At 48.2% G+C, this 18,858-nt stretch overlaps 1 long non-coding RNA gene across 1 annotated transcript in view; it reads left to right on the forward strand.

Moving 5' to 3' along the window:
- The first annotated feature begins 2,616 nt into the window (after positions 1-2,616).
- The window catches only part of LOC125331838, a 58,428-nt gene continuing 42,186 nt past the window's right edge, over positions 2,617-18,858 (forward strand). Inside the window, exon 1 of the long non-coding RNA XR_007206233.1 lies at positions 2,617-2,938. This is a non-coding gene — a long non-coding RNA (uncharacterized LOC125331838). The remainder of the gene's footprint in view (positions 2,939-18,858) is intronic.

Raw genomic sequence — 18,858 nt, forward strand, 5'->3', positions numbered from 1 at the left:
AACAGCAACAGTTTCCTCCCAAAGGGAATTGCAGCGACTCCAGCTCATCCTGCCTGGCTGGTGTGGAGCAAGGACAGAGCCTCTGCCCAATGCCCAGCTGCTCCTCGTTGCCTTAGGGTGGCATTAGGGGCACCCCCAATCCTTTGGATTATCGAGTGTTTAATGAGGAAGATCAGAAATTGTGTGTTTCTCTCTGGTTGCCCAGAGCAGCTGTGGCTGCCCCTGGATCCCTGGCAGTGTCCAAGGCCAGGCTGGACATTGGGGCTTGGAGCAGCCTGGGACAGTGGAAGGTGTCCCTGCCCATGGCAGGGGGTGGAATGGGATGAGCTTTAAGGTCCCTTCCAAACCAACCGTTCTGGGATTTTGTGATCCTGTGATTCTCCTGCTCTCCCAGGGAGGAGATTGGATTGATGGGCTCTTCTGACATGCTGAGCATAGCTCAGTTCCTGTTGGAATCAGAGGTTTTATTGTCCAGGCAGCAGAAGTGCAGCAGGGCCTGAGCTTTGCTCAAGTGGCACTCACCTGGTGTGGGACAGGCTGGTCCTTGCACACCCACCCCAGCATTCCCTGCATCCTTCCCCCTGCTCCTACCTCTCCTCTTTTACCAGCCAAGGTTATTAAACTGCTGTTTCTACAGTTCAGGCTGCAAATTGGAGCTAATTAACATGTGCACAACCTCTTCTCTGTGTTATTGACCATGGAGGACAAAGCCTTTGAGCCGCCTCTTCCTCTCTCGCCTTGCTCTGTGTGCTTCCCTGGCAGCTTTGCCAGAGCAGCTCCCAGGCTGGAGCATGGCTTTTCCAAAAGGGCAGCTGTAGGGACACAACCCCAACTGGATAAATTAGAATTTGTCTGATCTTTTAATCTACGGCAAGAGAACATATGGAGCATCGTGGCAGAGTCAGTTTGAGATTTTGACAACAAAAATATGGGTTCTTTCAGCCATAATAATTTAAAACAATGGTTCATTTTTGTGCTGCCCCTGACATACAGTAGAAACTGTGAGAGACTGACAGGTTCTGGAGCTGTTCTCATCCCACTTTAAAAACATGGGCCTTAGGAAATGACTTTGTACCCAACCAACAAGCAGATTTCCAATTATTTTACTAAATAAATACAAGTATTCTGTAAAAGGAGCTGTGACTCTTAGAAGGTATTTTTCCATACGGTGAAGTCAATCAAAGGGAATGTGCTGCTTTCAGATAATGTTCCAGGAAGGAATGCAGAGAGCAGAGCTGAGGAGCTGCCATGCTGAGTCCCAGAGCAGAGGAGCCCTCGGAGGCCCCGCCTGCTCCAACAGCCCCGGATTCCGCTCTGGCCCCAGCCATCCACGGCTTCCTACAGCCCCTCCAGCTCCTGCACTGCTCAGAGTTTTATTTAAGTTTTCATTTTTTTATTCAAAGGGATAGAGACATTTTACAGTCCATCAGTGACTGTTATGTTGCATTTCAGCATCCCACCATCCCCATTTGTGGCAGGGCTGTGATATCGGATCATGGAATGGTTTGGGTTGGGAGGAACCTTAAAAGCCGTCTCATTCCACCCCCTGCCATGGGCAGGGACATCTTCCACTATCCCAGATTGCTCCAAGCCCCATCTAACCTGGCCTGGGACACTTCAGGGATGGAGCAGTTTCTCTGGGCACCTGGTTTATGGAGAACAAAGAGCTCCAGAGCAGAGCATGTATTTGGCCAACTTCGGATCAGAAGTTTGTGGTCGGGCTGGGAACTGAACCCAAAGATTTTGAGTTACTAATCCAGGCCTGGTTGATCACCCAACCCTGGGAGTTATCAAAATACATTTAAAGGGTTTTTATGTCTTGTGTGGAACTGTGGCCTTGTGCTGTTGATGCTCAGGGGGTGGCTGAGCAGAGCTGCTTCCCGCTGGTCTGGCTGCCTGTGGCTTTCACATGCAAACTGCAAGGCCACAGGAGGCTGCTGGCCAAGGAGCCTCTGTCCTTATGTGCTGGGCCATGGGGGTGACTGTCCATCATCCCAGGAGGGTCACTGAGTACCCACACATCAGGTGCTTGTCAAAATCCTACACCAAACCCCTCTGCTTTTGACCTGGAAATCCATGCAAGGAAGCCAACAGGAGACCTGGTTGTACATGAGGAATGCCAGAGCACAGGCCAAGGTGAAACCCAACAGAATGGTAAAATATCAGTGAAAAGGCTGAGTCTCCTGTGTATTTTAAAGCATTTACTAGAACTTAACAGAGCATTATCCCTCGCTAAGGAATGATAAGATGGCTGCAAGAGCAGCTCCTATAGACCCTGCTCCTATAAAATTGAGTTGGTTTTATATCTAGTAAATTTTAAAGGCCTTTCTTTAGACTTACGGATTTATTAAAAATAAAAAAAAAAGGTTTATTCTTGATGTCTGGAGCACATTATTGCAGTAACCTCACTGCTGGACCAGAGCTTTGGCACAACACACACATCCATAATGAGGGACTGCCTGTTCTGGGGAGGTTTTATTACAAAAGAAAGTGCACAAGTATATTAGGAAGAAAGGGGGAAAACAGAGAAGTCTATTTTTTTGGCAAAGCCTTGTATTGTAGATCTCATTTCTCTGGTTGCAGCTGCCTTTAGGCACTCATTTCAGCGAGCTGCTCTGTTCTGCTTAGCTGTAGATGCTTCTCAAATTTCCTCTTTGGTGAAACAGGCATTTGTGCAGGTTCCCCATAAAAATGACTGATTTGGGTTTTACCAGGAGCTCTGGCACTTCTCCACTACAAGAAAGAATTGCATTTATGGAGAGGTTTATCAAGATGGGAATAGTGAAACAAGCATTTTAAATGTCCAGCAGAACCCTCTGTCTTCCCCCAAACAAGCGTCCCTGGGCAGGAATTTCAGCCATTCTGGAATGAGAGCCTCCTGAAAGGAATCTGTTTCCCTGTGGGACTGCCCAGATTTCAGCCCTGCTTCTGGGGGAAGGTAAGAGAGCTCTGTTTTCATTTACTATTTATGAGATGTGCGTTCCTATTGCCAAGTGACCACAGGATTCGGTGCTTTTAAGAATCTGCAAATGAGATGAAGCTCATTATTTTTTAATGTAAAAGGGATTATTGCAAGGGGAGTGCAGGGATATGTAACCTCAGAGATGGCTCTTGCTGGGGGATAGATTTTGAGGCTTTTGCTTCAGGAAGCCAGTAAAGAACACGGAGTATTTTCCAGTCATTCTGCTCAGCATCTAAAAGCAGTATTTATTAGGAATAGCTCTAAAGGGGATTTTTTTTTTTAATTGCAGACTTGTAGGAAATTGCCCTCCTTATGTGTGCATTTTACTGTGCAGTGTTGAGAGAAATGCAGGGGCATGTTTCCAAAATAAATCTTTTTCTTAATAAGCAAAAAATCCTTATTATCCACTCCTGCCCCCACACATTGGAGCTGATCTCAGGGTCCTGAGGGACAGCAAAGGCTGGAAGCACAAATGCAGCTTGTTCCTCAGATTTCTGGGTGCCAGGGGTGCCCTGAGCCCCTGCTCCCAGCCCTCCCTGCAGGTCACACACAGGGTTGATTCATAACCTGAATGTTTTTCAGACGTGTCTGTGTGAGACAGAGCTGTCAACAGGTGGCAAAGGCACTGCAGCTGCAGGAGAGGGCACCTGATTTAACAGCGTGTCGAAGGCAGCTCAAACTGTGACAGAAAAGAGTAAATGTAAGGAAAATATCAGAACTGTGCTGCATGGGGGAAGGATCAAGGGGCATTGAGCAACTGCTGAGCACTTTCTGGAGTCACATCCCTGCTCCCCCAGCAGCCTGGGATGTGCAGGGAGCAGGCACAGGCCACTGCCCTCTGCACAGCACAGCCACTGCTGCCTCTCCAGGACAGCAAGGCAGCATTTAGCAGGATGTCCGTAGGGATTTGCTGACCAGCTGCCAGGGAACATGCACTTGCAGTCCTTAGGTGCCTTTTAAGACCCCAGACTAATTTCCTTCCCCGTGTTCCTGCTCTCCTGAGCTCATGCTCCACAAATGCAGTAATTGCAGGCATTTGTTTTGAACCGCACAAGTCTGAGCTCCAGAGTAAGTTTTATTTACTGCAATTATATCTGGCAGGTAATTTCTAGTAAACCCAGGGAAATGATTAACCTCCCACTAAATTCATGAACAGAAAAATAGGGCAAATTGATCAAATAAGCTGTTTCCTACACAATAAAAAAAATATTACAAATATAACATCCTGGAACAGAAATAGCTCCGATGAAACCATAAAGACAAGCAGGAACCTGCTAGAGGCATCTGTGCAGGGTTTTTAAATGGGGATTCGTTTCTTGCTTATCTCCCAACCATGAATTATTATTATTTCATCCACTGCTGCTCGTGGAGCTGCTTCAGCTGTGCCCATACCTTGTGTCACAGATGAGTGACTTGTGTCGCCTAAAGAATCATAGGCAAAGGTATCAGCAAAAGGGGATTGAATTTAAATTTGCCAGAGTGTGATTGAACAAAGTTTGATGGCAAGTTCTACTCTATTCATTCCTGCATGGATGAATTCTGCAAAGGAAAATGGAGTGAGAATTGATTTAAAATGATTTACACTGAGACTAAAGAGCCAAAAGGGTCAGGGAGACCCTCCTGTTGACTCATGAGGAGCAGAGTGGAATTTCTTTCTCATTTGAGTTTGGATAAGAGGAAAAGACAGCCTGGGGCATGAGAGCATCCATCTGGACAGGTCACAGAATGCTGGAAGCAGAACTGCCCTTTTTTGATTTCCACAGCAGTATCTGTGTGCATTCCCTCCGGAGGGAGTGTTTGAAAACCATCCTGCAGCAGTGGCTGAAGGAGCTGCCACAGGGCTGGGGGCCCTTGTACAATAATGCACAGCATTCCCATTTTCCAGCTCAAAGCACTGCTTTGTGTGACCTCGCGTCACTTCAAGCTCCGTTATCCATCTCCATCTGGGGGCTGAGGGGAGCTTTATCCCAGCCTGGCTTGGGAAGCGTGGCAGCAAATGGGAAGTGAGGAGGGGTTGCTTATCACTCATGGAAAAGGCTCTTCCCAGCCTCCTCTGTGGTGCTCCCCAGACTCCAGATAGAGAATAACGTCACTCAGAGGCCCAGATTTTCCTCCTCCTTTGGAATGATGGTAACCAGGAGTGACAAGCTGCGAGCTGGAGGTGATCCATCATGTGGCACCTCTGTCCTCCTCCCCCTGCACTGCTGCCCAGGCTGGGCACAGTGTGATTCCAGCTGCTTTCTGCTTGCCTTGAGCTGGGGCAAGTCAGGAGATGTGTCATCTGGGGAGGGCCGTGCCCATTCTCCAAGGCTGCTGGGTTTGCTCTGCCCACCTGGGATCAGCCTGGGTGGGTACAAAGTGGGCATATGGTAGGTATGTGGCAGCCAGAGCTTTGCCAGGCTGGCAGTGTGCAGGTTTGAGGGCTTCTTGCTCCTCCTTGTCCTCTCCCAGGCACAGCTTCCTCTCTGAGCCTGACTGATGGTTGATCCCTTCGAGTTTCCCAAACAAACAGGAGCAATTACTCCCTGATTAAAACCCCGGGCAGCCAGGCTGTGCAAATGGAGATAACCATTTATCTGCGCTGCTTCCTGCCTGGCCCTGGGGCTCAGCGTCCATCAGGCTGCAGTGTTTGCTCCTGCTGGGACTGCAGCAGTGTGGGATGGGGAGGGCAGGGGAGCAGGGCAGGGGTGGCTGTGGGGCTGCCCAGGGTGACGAGGGTCAGGACACGGGGCTGTGCTGGCCCCTCATGGCACAAGGTGCTCCTGCAGCAAGCAGGGACAGCCAAGTGACCGCTGCTCTCTTCAGCTTCAGGCCGAGGGCAGCCCGTGTGTCCCATCCCACAGGACACCTGCACTGCTGCTGCTGGCACTGGGGAGGTAAAACTGATGCGTTTGAGTTCCAGGGGACACCCCTGGCACAACACTGCTGGGCTGTCAGCACTGCTGTCAGGAGCTGAGGTGCTCCTTCCTGGGGCACTAGAATAAATTGGTTTTGAAGTTGCACTACAGAGGTTCAGGTTGGATATCAGGAAAAAATGCTTTACTGAAAGAGTGGTTGAACATCGGCGTGGGCTGCGCAGGGCAGTGGTGGAGTCACCTCCGTGGAAGTGTTCAAAAAGTAGATGCAGCACTCTGAGATGTGCTGTGAAGGTTGGACTTGATGATCTTGAAGGTCTTTTCCATCGTTAATGATTCTGTGACCTTGGGTGATAAGTACCACGCTGAAGGAAGCTTCTAGAACTTCCGCCTTAAATCTGTCTTCTATGACTTTTAGGTACGTTCCCTATTTCCCAGTATTTCCACATCATACAGAGTTGTGTTATTTGTATCTCTTCCCTCTCTTCCAGGCTCCATCCTCTTGAATGCTTGACCAAATTCATGATGAAATAAATTCTGTGTATATTGCTAAAGTTTATTCTGCTGTTGAAACATTGTACAGAAATCTTTTGTCTGTCCTGAAACTTCAGACAGATCTTTGCTTCTTTTAAAATAGCCTTTGAAATGTTTTTCATCCAAACGAGTGAAATAGCAAGAATAATAGAGGTTGTAGAATTTGTAGCTACTATAGTTTCCTGCTTCTCCAAATGCTTTTGGAAATGCTGATTGATTTGTAACAAAGCTTGAAATGTCACCAGGAAGAATGAATGAAAAATACACTTCTCTAATGTATGTTGAAGTTGAAATTGGCTCAAAGTTTTAACCTTTAGAGGTGCTTTTTTCCTTTTCTTCCCTTTTTTAACTTTTCACAGCAGTCAAGGAGTTGGAAAGATAACCAGGAACAAAATGCACATAGAGGAAATGAATAAATTATGCTCTTATTTTTGGCACATTTACAAGAGAGACATTTTAAAACTCCACTTCAGTGACAAAAGAAAGGATTGCTCTACTTAAAATAAAGCCTCTGGTACAGAGGAATGCTGGTGAGGGCTGATGGATCCCTGGCCTGGCTCAATTCTGCAGCTCCTTGAGAGGGGCAAAAAGCCCTGACTGTGCCCACAAACACCCCCAGAGCCTGCAGAAAGGGGCTCTGCTGGGGCTGTTCTGGGCAGCATGGGATCATTCCTACCTTGGTCAGTGGTGGGAATGCGGCTGGGAGAGCGGGAGCCACGTCCTGGCAGTGTTTCCTCCCCAGCTGGGTTTGTTGGTTCAACTGGCAGTGCAGTGTCTCAGTGAGCTGGGGGTGTGTTTGGGCAGGAATAATAACAAGGCTTTGCCTGCTCTAGAATTTGCAGTAATTGGAACTGCAGAATTAGGTAAACATGCTTTGAAACCCATTCAATTTCAGATCCAGCAAGATGACCCTTCTGGGACCCTGAGGCTGCTCCAGGGCCACCAGCTCGTCTGTGTTTTGTCCCTGTTCTCACTGGTTGTGTTCCAGTCCTCCCCAGTGCTCAACGTTTGTCACTCAGGTTAGAAATGTCTGGTACTTTCTAGGGTTTGCTGCTTTTCTTTTTCCTGATGAATTTACTCTCTGGAGTATGAAACAATAACAAAAGCCTCGGGACCTGCAATCAGTCTGTGCTGGAAGATGTGCAGCAGCTGGAGCTGCAGTGCTGGGAGAATGTGGCTCCTTGGGCCTCACCCTCCTCATCTTCTTCCTCAGTAACCACTGATATTTTGGCAGTTTTAAAGCCAAACAGGAGCTGAGCAGTAAGTGGGACCTGAGTGCATTTTGTTGTCACTGAGAACCAGTGAGGTGGCTCATCCTCCCTGCCCCAACAGTACCTGTGAGGTTCCAGCTCAGTGCTGCAGCAGAATGGTGCAAAACTGCTGACAAATGTGGTGTTCCAGCTTTTGCCCAGGATTTTGTGGATAGAAACCAGGGCCCTTCTTTTCATCCAGCTCCCTCTCCCCCGTACCAAGAGCTGCTCCCTGTGGTGATGCTGTGATGGTGAGGAGAGGTGGGAGGCAAGAGGTACTGAGCAAAACCAGGTAACACCAGGAATAAAAACTGCAGGTTCTCAAGTTCCAGTTCATTCCAATACCCTGAAACTCGCTGCCCCACTGGAGGTGGAGCAACCCAAGCTGATACTGTGGGGTGTGTGTGAACACTGGCGTTGGAGGAAGGTCAGGAGGGAGCTGCATTGCAAATGAATGAAATGAATCCTGGATCAGTAATTACAGGGCTTTCTCACCTTGTTCCTAGACATTTTTTTAGCAGAAAAAGGCTCAAGATGAATCCACCTATCTCATTTCAGCCTCATGATGTGTTTGTTCAACATAAAAAATCGATGTTGAACTAGAATTTTGTGGGGAAGGAGAAGGGCCATGGGGATTACATTCCTGTTCAGTGCAATTTCTTGTTTTACTGCTGCATAGCCTGGCTGGTTAATAAGGTCTCCTTGAATGGGAGTCTGTATTACTGCTGTGCTGGTATGTGAAAATCAATCCTTGTAAATTTATTGGTGGCCACGTGCTCTCTTTGCTGTCGTTATAATTGGGGCTGTCATTGATTGACAGCAGCCAATAATCAAAAGCACTTTTGCAATTCTGATCCCCATCAAACACCAAGGGCAGGGAGTGTCCTTGTGCCTCACACTCTTCCCTGGAGCTTGGATCATTCCACAGATTACTGGGATGAAGGAACTTGCCTGGCATTGAGAGGAAGCAGCTGGGATGGCAATGGAAGGGCTGAGCCTTTGCTGAGACAACACGGATAACACCCAAATCCATCCCTTTGGGTTAATGAAATCCTTTCTCCCTGGATCTAACATGAGCCCACTGAAGCACCTGACAGGAATTCTTCCTCTGACTTTGTGTTGGGACAATGGGCAGTTAATGATAGTTGTGTACTTGGCTGGGGAAGGGTGATAAGGAGAGGAAAATCTGCATCCTTTGGAAGCAGTACATCCATTCCCTGGATTCCTGTCTGGGCTTTTTATCTGATTGGGGGAATGAAAAGGAGATGACTTCAGAGAAATCTGAGTGTGATAATCTTCTCAGAAATCTGAGTGGGGCAGAAGCAGCCTGCTGGAAGGGGATCAGTCCTGGGCTTCCCAGACATGTTGTCTGAGAGATTTCGGGAACAGCCAGGGGAGCTCCTCAGTCAGGCACCAGACTGGCTCCAGAAGGGCTCCATCCTTCATGGTTTCAAACCCCCGAGTCAAGTCAGTTATAGCACTTGATTACCTTTTAGCTCCCAGCATCTGATTGAAAAGGTTTGATTACTGAATGTGAACTGGGATTAATTTGGTTAGGGCACCAAAACTAATGGCATTTAAAGGAATTAGCTTTGGATATCAAAATGTAAGCCTGAGAGAAAACCTCCTCCTTGCCTCTTGCAAGAAACACCTGCTATAGGTTTGACCTATAGCAGCTCAGTTCAGTATGTGGTGCTCATGAAAAACAAATTTGCCTTTACCTGCATACATTAAATTTCTCTTCCCTTGGCTGATAATCCTCTGCATGTTGGCATCCTGACTGCTCTAAAGATTTTTGAATTAATGTTGAAATTATTCACTTGGGTGGTAGGAGCATCTGTTCCAGTGTTATATCCGTGTCTGGTATTTCTTCATTATATATGGGATGATGCACTAGAAAGGCACTTGAGATGCAGGTTATAAAAATACCACAAAGGCAGGGAAGGCATTTGTTGAAGAGTGCTCAGTGAGTTCGGATGCATTTCATTTAGGAACAATCACATACAGGTGGGTGATGTTTAGTGTTGGGGCCACAGGGATTAATTTGGGAAAGTCTGCAGAGGCAGCAGTCGCTGGTAGCTGGTTCTGACACGGCTGTGGGCCAGGGGAGCATAGCTTTGGTCAGTGGGAGTTGGGGTTCAAAATGGGGGCCTGGGGGACCACAGAGCTGGGCTGAGGGAGCCTGGGGAGTCCCAGGGAGGAAAGTCTTGGGTCAGCGGGCGTCACACGGGCCTCACGGGGCAGTGGAGGCAGCGGGCAGGGGACAGGGGAGGTACCAGGAGGAGCTGGGGGAGGAGCAGATGGAAGGGGTGGAGCTCCCAGGGACCCCTGGCAGGGCTGTGGGACAAGGTGAGGACTGGACCCGCTGACCACTGATGGATAAAGTTCTGCTGGCCGGGATCTGCAGCTCGGAGGGGCTGGGTGTGGGTTCAGCGATGCAGGACGAGGGCTGATGTCCCCGTGGGCTGTGTCAGTCCCGTGGGGTGACTCCAAGGGACAATATGGCCATCACAGCTCCAGGCTTAGGAGCCGCTTTCATGGCGGACCATGAAACCCTTCAGTTAAGATTAAACTCCGTCTCTCCAAAGGCTTATCCTGAGTGTTGCAAGCTGTAAATCACTGGGCTCTACTCGGGGCTGGGGTCAGGTATCAGGTTAGGGTTCAAATCAGCAGCGTCAGAAACCCATTTTACTCTTGATCCTCTCAATCCCTGCTGGGGATAAAAGGCTTATCATTAGTTATCAAAAGATAGCAATGGCTCCCTCAGCTGTGTTCAAGCCCAGGTTTGTACAGATATTAGATGAATTTTCAGAGGAACTAAGTGCTCAAGAACTTGATTCATGGGTGGATTTTGGCCTATGTTTTATAGGTCTTCAAGGAACCACCAGAAACCCATTTTTCTGTGTTTTGAAGTTTAACCCTGTGGTACAGGAGCTGTTGGCAGACACTCAGCTCCGAAGGAAATATGAACCATTTGTCAAGGAAAGGAGCAGCACGTATTTTAACCCTCCAGCCCTGCAGGCTTTCAGATATTACCCAATAAAACATGCTCATCCACTCTTCTTCTTGAAACCCCAAACCTAATTTTAAGTCTGTTTTCTCTATAGAGTTCACCCTATAACTTTTCTCCTCCTGGAAGGCATCCCAAGCCCAGGAGCTCTGGCTGGCTGGGTGATAACCCTGCCCCTATTGCCCTCTCTGATTGGAGCCCTAAGCCAAGCCCCAAATCCCCACCAGGAACATCCCTCTGCCACCTCCCCATGGCTCCTCATCCTCAGGGCCTCAGTCATTCCAGGCTTGGCGTTGGTTTGAGGAGAGGCCCTTGGGTGTGGGAAATGGGGAAGAGGAGAACAAAGAGGGAGGAAGTGGAAGAAGTCTGAGAATGAAGAGTAGAAGGAATTTTGGGGGAGGGTTTCACATCTTTCTCAACCTCCATGTCTCCTGCAGGATGCAAAATGCACAGCTGAGGGCCCCTGATCTCCACAGCCTGAGGTTTTCTTGGCTTGAAATCCTGATCTGGGCCAAATTCCAAGCATTTGCTCATTTAGATGAGTAAATCTAAGAGAAATTAAAGATGAAGATGTATTATCAGTCTTAACTTCTATGTAATACTGGTGCATGCCTATGATTTTGTCATTACATCGGTTCTTGAGATGTAGAAATTGCTTGCACTAATTTAATTCTTGCTCTATTTTATTGCATTCTTGCGTTGCTTCCTTGACCCTGGGTCTCTTTGCTGAGTTACAATACATTTTTACAATTTTCCCTTGAAAATCTGTCTTCAGGAATATCAAATGTGGCATATCCATTCCCTTTCACGTGGAACCAACCATGAAAACCCATGACAGGGACAGTGCCTGGGGTGAGGCACAGGCAGGGTGGCTGTGGGGGGTCACGCTTTGAAAGCATCTTATAAAGTAAATGGGGTTTTTTACCCAGCAAGCTCTAACTTTCCTTCATTTGTTATTTGTTTTATCCCAACACAGTTTGGGTTGATTCAAAGTAAAATTCTCTCACTTTTTTTTTTTTTTTCTGTGGGGGGTGTGCATTGATGATTTAATGATCTTGAGAGTCGGTTTGTGTGTCAGGAAGTGGCAGTGTCCCCATTCCTGGAGGGACTTCAAAGCTGTGTGGATGTGGCACCTGGGGACATGGGTAAAGGGTGGCCTTGGCTGTGCTGGGGGATGGTTGGACTTGATGGTTGTGGATGGATTTCTGAACCTAAATGATTCTGTGATTCTCTATAATGGCTCTGGCTCTTGTGGTGTCTTTAATAACCCCTCCTGTTGCCACTGCCAAAGGCAGGACAGGCTGCTGGCTGGGCCACTGGGCTAATCCAGAAGGACTTTTCTTATATTCTTATTTTAGGATCTAAAACCTGCATTCTAATCTCTGTTCAGGCATTGCTCTGGCCTTCACCCCAACAGGGTGTCCCAGCCTGCCCAAGGACTGAAACATTTGCTCAAGGTTGCTTTGCATCCTGCCTTTCATCAAGTGATACACTTAATTAAAATCTACACTCCACTGGCAGCGGCGGAGCAGAGCTGAGTTCACATCCTGAGTTCTGCTTCAAAGGAAAACATCGTGGGAAATTGTGTATTTTATATCACTGGCCTTTATGTGGTGGTTAATAACCGTGGTTATTGGAGAGCGGAAAACGTCTCTGATACTCTGTCCTTTAAACAAAAGGATTTAAAGATTGCCAGGCCATTAGTAACTCCTCCTTTTTAGAGAATAAATAAAGGCTCACAGCTCTTGCTGTGCAGTTCAGAATGGGATATTTGATGCTTCAGAGTATTCCAAGCAGTGGTTCTGTAACGTATCATTGAGCCCTTCTCCATCGGGAGTGAGAGCAGCAGGGATGTGAACATTACCCAGGAGCTCCCTGGAGTCCCCACGGACACTCTGCCCCACCTGCACACATCCCCAGCCTGGGGAAAGGTGCTGCTGAGTGGAGGCAGTTCTGTGTGTTCAGGGGGTCCTGTTCAGCCTGGAATGAAATCCCAGCTCTTTGTTGGAAGCCTGGCCCAGCTCGTGCCCCTCAGCACAGGCAGAGTCCATGTTCCTGGAGAACCAGACCCACCTCCTGCCCCCAGACCGGGGGTCACCAAGGGTTCCTCTGCACTGGACAGGGGAGATGCCCACGTGGTGGTCAGTGACTCTGCACATTGTCTAGTTTTGTCCTCAACACTGGGCAATGTCCCACCTGGCAGCTGGCACTGCAGCCAGTCCACAGCAGAAAGGTTCTGGATTTGTTCTGGAACGTGTCTGATTCTCTGTGAGCAGCTCTGCAGGGCGAGCATCCCTCAGCTGATCTGTTGGCATCATCTTCCTGCCCCTGCCTCTCCTTGGGATGCACGTGGGAACAGCTCAGGTGCAGCAAGGACGTGGCAGTGGCTGCCTGGAATGCAGTGGCATCCCTGAGTGAGTCAGACATGCAGGATCCTCAGGGGGTTTCAGTGGCCATGTGTCTGTGAAAATTAACTTATTCCTGGCTGTTCCCACTGCATCTCTAGATTATAACAAGCCTAGGTGTGTTTAAATGCAATTTGTAAAACTGCTCCTGCTGGCACCTGCATTGATGCTGCTGGGAGGTTCCTCCCAGGGGCTCTGATTGCAGTCTGGGGTTTTTTTTAGCCCAAAAGATCTGAGGGCTGGGTGGATTCTTTATTTCTCTCACCTGGCTGGGATAGAGCAAACGCTGAAAGCTGCCCAGGCTGAGCCCCAGGGACAGCCCTGCCTGCACCCTCCAGCTGGAGCTGCTGGGCAGGGCAGACACCCAGCTGGGGGATATAACCCCAGAGAGTATTTCTTCATCCTTAGATGTACCTGGGTGTTGGAGTGGCTTGGTTTTGCCATTTGCTGGCTCTGGCCGAGTGCTGATGCACTTGAGAGCTCTTTGTCCTTCTTGTGGGGTGCTGGGTGCTGCCTCTGAGGAGCAGGGAGCTGCTGGTGCACTTCAAGTAAGGCTTGGAGCAGTGAAGGTCGCTGTGATTTCACAGAGGGATCTTGCTGATAATAAGTAAAACAAGTTTGTCTTTTTGCTGGCAGTGAGGGGGATGCCTAGAAAGACATTAAAAATAGCTACAGGGAATCTGCTGTGCTCCTTGCAGCTTCTGAATTGTTGTGCTATTAATAATGTGCTCCAGACATCCATAGAGCTCCCACCCCTCCCTCCAGTGGATGTCAAGGAGCCGTAGATAACCCAGTGTTATCAAACTTGTGCTGCCATGCAGAACTTTATAGGGACCTGTGCATTTATATGCTGGAAGATAAGTACGTTATTACAGAGGATTTCATGCAAATGAAGGGTTATTGTGCTGTAACACTGTCAGATCATTACAATTTTCTGCTTTAATAACTCCTTGAAGGGGCTTTAAGAGCCCAAGTGGAATTTCAGAGGAATGCCCTGTGTTGCAGGTACGTGTGCTCTGCTCTGTGTGTCCCCCCTGCCCTGGGGAGCAGAGGGGTTGTGCCTTGCCTGGCTGGGCTGTCCCTAAGAATTTCTGTGCAGCCCCACCCGTGCTCTGTGTGAACAGAATCATTTTGGTTAAGTAGAAAAATATTGTATTCATTTAAATACTGTAACATCTGATACAGCTGCAATGCTCTGATATTAATGGCCCACTTGAGGCCAATCCTTCTTCTCAAAGGGCTTTTTGGTCGCCAATTCATCATGCAGGCATCAGGCAAAGAGTTATCATTCACTTTTTTTTTTTTTTTGTGAAGGACAGATATTGATATTCTCCCACGATATGGGAATAGATCCCTTATCAGCAGTGCTGAGGTGCTGGCTGGGAGCAGAGGAATCTCCTCTGACCGACAGCCCTGTGTAGTTCAGATAGCTCTGCTTTTCCCTAGAGCGCTCAGGGAATGCTCAGACGTTACGGTTTCAGCCTAAAAAGCTACATTTTTGTTGAGTTTTGTGTCCTTCCTTCCCTGTGCCCAGCAGGAGACATAGTTTGGTCTGGGCAATGTGAGTTCCCATGCCTTGAAATCCCTTGGATGTTAACTGGAGGCAGGGACAGATGTCTTGGATGGTCCAAGGCTTGCTCCTGGGGCCAGGAGGAGCAGAGCAAGGGCTGCTCCTGGGTGCTGAGCTGGGCTTGGCTTGCAGCTCTTCTCCAGTCTCCCAGTGAGACTTTGAGCCATTTGCTGAGGCCCCTTGTGCTTCCTTTTTCCAGCTTTCCTTTCACGGGCAAGTCTCTTATGCCAGCCAGGAGTGCAGCGCGACAGAAACCCTTTTTAGGGTTTATTTGTGTGTGGCCCAGCTGGCTCCTCCCTGTGCATGAGGCCTTGGTGACAGGGCACCCCCTCCCCAGGACCTACTGCCAGTGAAAACCCAGAACTGAAATGTTCCTGCTCAGCTGGGTGCTGCAGAACCACGGGGAAAGTGAAAAGCTTCCAGGCTGAAAGCTCCTCAGAGGGAGCAGGGCTTCCTCCCCTCTTTGGGAGCCAGGAATGCCAGAGGCAGTGGAATCCTGGAGCCTGCAACCCTGCTGATATAAAATGCAAGGCAAGGGATCATTAAAAACCCAAGTCTGTATGGTTTTTGGGAGGTCCAAGAATGTTCTCCTGTGGTAGTGCTCCAGGTCTGCTCTAGAAAGTATCTAGTAAATGCCAGGAAAATTAATGAACTGCTTTTGGCTGCTGGGGCTCCAGTGATGGGTGACTTGGAGCAGCAATGAACAGGTCCTGGTGCTGCCAGCTGAGGTCTGAGTGTGATTACGTGGGACAGAATTGATTGATTTTCCGTGTCTAAATTATTCACAAGCTTAGTCATTGCTTTTGGAGCTGATAATTTCACTGGGGCTCGGGACCTGCCATATTATGGCTTATAAGAAGTTTAACCATTAGTGAAGTCTTGGGCAATAAATCACCATGGTGCTGTGCTGCTCTTAAAATGTCATTGGAGCACAGTGTGGCTGAAACAGGAGAAGCATGGAGGATTGGAACAGCTTCCCAGAGAGGCTGGGAGGACACATCCCTGGAAGTGTCAGCTCTTTTCCCACTTTTCCCTCCCAAAAGCCACGAGCTGCCTGCAGGAAGTCCCAAGGAATGATTTGAAATGTCTGAGACAGCAGAGCTAGGACTGGTCTGTAGGTGTTGCATTAATTTTTAATACATATATAAGTGGAATTCTGGTGACTGGAGTTTTGTCCTGAGCACTGTGCTGTGAAACTCACACTTGCTGTGCTGGACTTCGGAGCATTTTGGGGGAGATTTGGTTTGTTCTGAGTCTGGGTTTCATTATCTCATCCAGGCTTCACCAAGTGAAGGGTAAGGTTGTGATCATCTAAACTCGAGGCATGCCTAAGTATAGAGTCACCTGAAATAGCTTTCCCCTGGTGTGACTGGAGGCTGAGCAGATCACATTTGATTTCTGCACTCATAAGAAGGTTCCTTTAAATGAGTTTAAACTACTTGGCAGAAAAAAGGACATTTAAAATTCAGTGAACAGCGTATAACTGGGATCCCTAATTTAGCGGGACACTGGGGGGGGTGTGAATGTGCCCAGCCCTGGGTGGTGTCCTGCCTTCTCATTAGCAGGAATGCTCATGTGTTATCCTGGGAAAACGTGGGGTTCCCACTCACAAAGCACCTGGGCCCCCGTCACACACCCCTGCAACACCCTCCTGACCCTCTCCCCGTGGGCAGCAGAGAACTTGGATTATTTTGAGTGGTTGAGGGGAAGGAGCAGGAATCAAATGCAGCTCAAGCCTATTCTGTAGGCTGGTGAGTGGTTCCTGTGCTCAGCTGGTGGGTTTGGTTACACTTTTACAAAGCTGCCTCTCGGAGGTGGTTACCTCCATAAATAGTACAAGAAAGAAGTGTTGCTCTCAAGAAATGGGGTTTCCCTCTGACAGCTGCTCTGGGATCGGTGCCTCAGGCTGATGGGAGCGGGGAGGGGGGGCTGCTCTGCCATTCTTCCCCTCAGACGTTGTTGTAGTGTGTCAAAAAGTGCTATTTTTCCCTGGCATATGGAGCGGAGCGTGCCTGCCTCCCAATGTGACCTATATAAAGACAGAGTCAAAGCTATTACTGTGCCATGCTGGAGGTTCTGTGTTTCTAGGCTTAGTCAAAAAAAAAAAAGGAGAAATCCAGTTTTTTAATAGACAATGAGAATGGAGAGCAGAATGCAGCCCCATCAGCCCTCCTGCCTCTGTGAGGATGCGGCTCTGGGTAATGCCCTGCAAATGCCTTTCCATGCCATGACAAGGCTCAGAGCTGGGCTGATTTTTTTCTCACAGCAATAATAATAATAATATTTAAAAAGAGAAGGCTCTGGGGAGACTTTAGAGCTCTTTCCAGTCCCTAAAGGGGCTCCAGGAAAGCTGGAGAGGGACTTGGGACAAGGGATGGAGGGACAGGACACAGGGAATGGCTTCAGGTTTAGGTGAGACGTTAGAAAAAGATTCTTCCCTGGGAGGGCAGGCCCTGGCACAGGGTGCCCAGAGCAGCTGTGGCTGCCCCTGGATCCCTGGCAGTGTCCAAGGCCAGGTTGGACGGGGTTTGGAGCAGCCTGGGACAGTGGGAGGTGTCCCTGCCCATGGCAGGGGTGGCACTGGATGGGCTTTAAGGTTCCTCCCAGTCCAAACCATTCCATGATTTTCCATATGTGCCATGTTCTGGCTGCTCCTCCTGGACACTGCAGGTTTATTCCAGCACGTGGTCATCTGGAAAGAACGTTTTTGGCCTTGAGTCTGTCCCACTGCCACCTGTCCCCTTGGGCATCAGGTACTCTTAATTTGCAGTTTCGAGCCTTGCAATTGCAATGTATTTATTAGCATAGAGGATTTCTCCTGACAGTTTAATGATGCTGATTCAGCTCTCTCATCAGAGCAGAACTGTTTGCTCTCCATCCAGAGCAGATCTACTGATCTGGATATGGGGAATTTTTTGATGGACAAAGACTTTTTGGTCAGGAATTTTGGTCAGATTCCCAGAAAGGTTTTCCAGCACTGCCAAACCCCTGAGAAATGGGCTAAAAGTGTAAAGGGTATTTCTTCTCATTTATTTCTGTGTGTTCAAAGGGAGGGAAAATCAGGAGAAATGTGAAGGTGAGCATGGTTCCTTAGCACCCATGGAACTGCTCTTTAATCTTGGAGTTTATTGTGTAATCACAAGAGGTGAGTGGGGAACCTGCAGCAGAACTCCCTCACAAGGCTCTGCTGTAAATCTCTCGAACTGTCCTCTCCCAACCTGGGATGTATTTAGAGCCCCTTGAGTGAGTTACAGATTTACCTTAATTCCCTGTAGTTTCCTATATAACCACACAGCTGCCCATTCTGTTTTATTATAAAAACACTTTTAATAACTCTATATATAATTAAATAGTACTTGTTAACCTCCATTCTGGTCATGGTTCTGAGTGGATTGAATTTCCCTTGCACTGAGAAACCCAACCCTTCCTTTCCCATTCCTGATTCTCCTGTGATGTTATCATTTAACCACAGGGTTCACACCCAATTTGTCACAATTCTTCTGCCTTAACTCCTTCACTTCTTTCATGGTCCCTGTGACAGTTTTTGAGTTTGGAATTTGTCCTGGCACAACATTTTCATCCAGAGCCTTGACGTTCCTTCAGCTCCTTCTGTTCTCTGTACATAATTAAAGAAGTTGAAATCTGCAAAGATGGACACTGAATCAACCCAGAGAGATAAAGATGTCTCCTCGTATTTATTTCTCCTGCAAGATATATTCTTTATAAATCCTTCATGGCACATTAAATATTGACTCTTCCTTGTCTCAGCGAACAAAATAATTGTGCATCCCTGAACTTCTCCTTCGAAAGCACACGATGGATGGCAGTGGCACTTTACTCAATATTTAATTAAATCCAGTTTAAAAAGGAAAAGCAGAGAAAAACTCGCTCTGATCTATGAGGAAGCAGGAAGTTCAAACTTAGCAGTTTCCTCCAGGATGCTCTGTGGAGTGTGGCTAACTCAGCTGTTAGGGAACAGAGTTAGGGAACGCATCAATATTTGGGAACTGGGACTGAAGAATCTGATTTTTAACAAATCATCCCTACAGCCAATCCAAGCGTGGTGTTTAACTGAACAAGCCTTGTCCTGATGGCAAGTGCTCCTTAGCCCTGGCACAGCCCTGGGCCCTGGGTGCCTGGGACGATCCGTGCCTGCCTCTGGGAATTCCCTGGGAAGCACCAGCCTCTCTCAGCAGGGTGTATGCTGAGCATGGAGGCTTTCAGCCTTGGGAAAGGTGATTTTTCTGGTGTTTGAAGGGAAATATGAAAGCA

Source organism: Corvus hawaiiensis, chromosome 11 (genome assembly GCF_020740725.1).
Source record: "Corvus hawaiiensis isolate bCorHaw1 chromosome 11, bCorHaw1.pri.cur, whole genome shotgun sequence".
Taxonomy (NCBI): domain Eukaryota; kingdom Metazoa; phylum Chordata; class Aves; order Passeriformes; family Corvidae; genus Corvus; species Corvus hawaiiensis.